Below are 3,359 nucleotides of genomic sequence, written 5' to 3'. Positions count from 1 at the left end.
ATTCTTTGTCTAAAATACACACACACACACACACACACACGCGCGCGCGCGCGCGCGCGCACACATCACAACTTCAACAAAGGATACGCTTCGTTAGCTTCAAAGAGTTTCAATCTTTAAACGCGCGAGAAAATATTTGTAAAGAAATACGTGTTTGTTGTTGTCAACTGTATACTCTATATGCTTTAAAATCAATCAAAATCGAAATGGAATATTTCCTTGGAAAAGCAAACATTTTATCTGTTTGCTAAGTTTGCAAACAATTCCTTCATCAATCATTCATAACATAAATTCGAAAACTACTGGTGTCTCAATATTTTCACCAAGGAAGAAGTCAATTTCGGATGATTTGAAAACCTGTCGTTAAAATTAAACTCGTAAATTAAAGAACACGTAACTTCCCGTAAGTGGATGCAATCACGCGAACCGAAGTCTACATCAAGCTAGACTTAAACATCCGTAACAAACGCTGTTAATAATTTCGAGGAAGTTAATGCAACTTATATAACAAGCTACAACATCAGTTTTATTCGGAAGGGATATTATTTCACTTTATAATATTTATCACGGAGGATATATTTTAAGAAAATTTAAATTGAACATAAAAAGATTAGAATCTTCTCCTGTTTATTTTCCAGCTGCTTATTATTCACAGTAAATTTGTTCGCTTATATTAAACACTGGATTTACGTGATAAGTTCCTCGCGACGAGTTATTTTTGCGCAACAGTGAAAATACAGGACGACAGGAATTTTCACTTGAACGACACAAGTCATTGTCGACTTTACATGCTGAATTATGCGATGCAGCCCGATCTGTTATATGCGCGTAAGCGCGGCGTGACGTCAAGAGCGAATACGTGAGGCTGGATTTTGCTGGGCGGTATTCCTCGCTGTGCTCTGAGTATGTACAACGCTTTTACATAAATTCGGTATGAGTAATGGCGCGGGAAAGTTCTGACGTTCCCTAAGCATCCGTTCTGATGTATTTTGCGGTCCTCGGATATTATTTTGCTAAAAACAGTGCGCCTGTTTATGTAACGCGTTTATTATTTGGTGTTGTAAAACACGAGTTGGACGCGGGGATAAATCTCGTGATTTCGCCGACGGTTACTTATGACGGATACTTACATAAACTCTCCTTCCTCCGATCATGAATTGCACTAGGAATGGAGAAATAACAGCGAATCTTCTCTTTCCATTTTGAAATATTTATTAAACTTTATTTTTAAATATATCTTAGCGAGCCATCTATCATGTGAGTCATAAAAAAGATAAACTGTCCGAAAATTTTATTTTGCAGCAAACGTAATTAACACTTCAGCTTACAAAAATCAACAATTTCACTTTGGAAGAAATGAAAGGAATCAATGTCTGAATGGAAGAACCTAAAAAATCGCTTTTTTTTCTTCCCTTTTTTGCGACGCACGAACTATATGAATGTCAAAATACTACTCTCGCGATATACCTCAGTCTATACAGTATTAATCTATCTACGTGATAACTATTCTTTTATTCTGGTCTTAAAAGTTGGTCTAGTTGCTTTATTTAAATCATAACTTCGTCAATCGATCGTGGATTCACGAATTGTTGTTCACTCTTGATATTATCTGATATCGTCGTGGATTCATGATCTAACATCGTTTCAAATACAATTAATTTTACGATTCGCGAGATAGTAAACGCGAGTGCTTTACAAAGCAGATGACCGGTATTTATAGCTTATTTGAATCGCGTACATTTAACATTATTTTACATAATCATATATCCTTCTAAATTCAGATCTGCAAAGTGAAATTCTGACAATGAGCCACAATGACTGAACTCAATAACCTTTCTCGAATAATATCACAATTTATGCCAGCGGTGATAACAACGCCGAATTTCATTTTTTAGGACGAAATATATTGTATTCTTCTAAGAAAATATAATGAAACGCATATAATACAATCGATAAAATTAAAATGAACGATTAATTTATGGTTTGAATACATACGTAGGAAATAATAATTTCGAATACTTAACGTAAGGACGGTAAAGGAATTCTTGAATACGGACTCCTATAATTGAGTATCTTAATACATAATTACATCCCTTGTCGACACCGAAGAGCCATATTAAATAAGGAATAATTACTATCTGACGATATTAATCTGTACGCTTGAAGTGATTAATTCCCGCCTGATCGTTGTTGCTTTAACGAAAGTGAAAGTGACAAGTTTTCCACCGTTTACTACTTGTATTACACGGAAATATTGAAATAAAGTCTGACATTTTATGACTTTTGCGGAACGAAATACGCACGGTAACCTAGAAACAAACTTCATTGCAAATTCATCATTGACCAGACCGATATGATCGATCGTATTTCTAAAGAAGAGTTAGTGAGACAATTTAATTAGATGTCATTCTCAATTATTATTATTTCAGTACTTTCTAACTCGAAAGTTTTTGATTCTCGTAGATTCTGATAAATTGAATTTTTCTTGAGATTACTCAAGGAATAAAATTTCGTATACATTTGCATGTCCTCTTGAATTTAGTTTGCCAAGAACTTTCATACAGTTTTAACTCGAAAATAATATTTCGAAATTAAAACGCTGTTTCTTTCACGACTTTAAACGACTATCCAAAGATGATACGTGACTTCTGGGTCATCCTGTATATAATACGTACCCTGTTTGTGGATATATTACGAAGCCGCGGCGGAGCAAGGCCGGCGGAAGCGTACATTTAAATTCATGGAAAACTTTTTCTTAGAAAATTCTCATGCACCCGGGCACTTAGCGATAATTAATTAACCCATTAAATATCGTGAACGTCACGCACGCTTTTTACGACCTGAGGCGCCCCGGACGTCATCTCTAAGCGCGATATATGTTTTATCGATTGGATTTCTCTTGTGTACTTACAGCCTTACTATAGCCCGTCATACATCGAAACTGCCCTAGAAGAGAGAAAAAATTAAAAAGTTTAGCATGGTAAAATGTCATCAAGCGCTTCGCAGCTCCGCTCGCGTGAGTAGCCGTCACCGCCGCCGCCGCCGCTGCCACGCTTTCTCTACGAGAAGAAACAAAGCACGAGGAATACGCGGCACTTTCACTTTCCTGTAATTATTATTATGTGAAGTATAAGGATGGTAATGCGACAAGGCGCGATTTATTCAATATCCCGTACATTGTTCCTCTTTCGTTTCTTTTTTTTTTTTTCTGAAGACTTTCTTGCTAACAGTCTTGACACTTCAGAGCCGGAATCGCGAACACACATTATGTTTCCCAAATACACACACATACGCGCACACATACACATAAGTACACCCACATGCACATATCACGATTACATTTTTATATGTATAAATCA

The sequence above is a fragment of the Atta colombica genome, unplaced genomic scaffold (assembly GCF_001594045.1).
Source record: "Atta colombica isolate Treedump-2 unplaced genomic scaffold, Acol1.0 scaffold102, whole genome shotgun sequence".
NCBI classification, from domain to species: domain Eukaryota; kingdom Metazoa; phylum Arthropoda; class Insecta; order Hymenoptera; family Formicidae; genus Atta; species Atta colombica.
Note: the sequence above shows the minus strand (reverse complement) of the source record.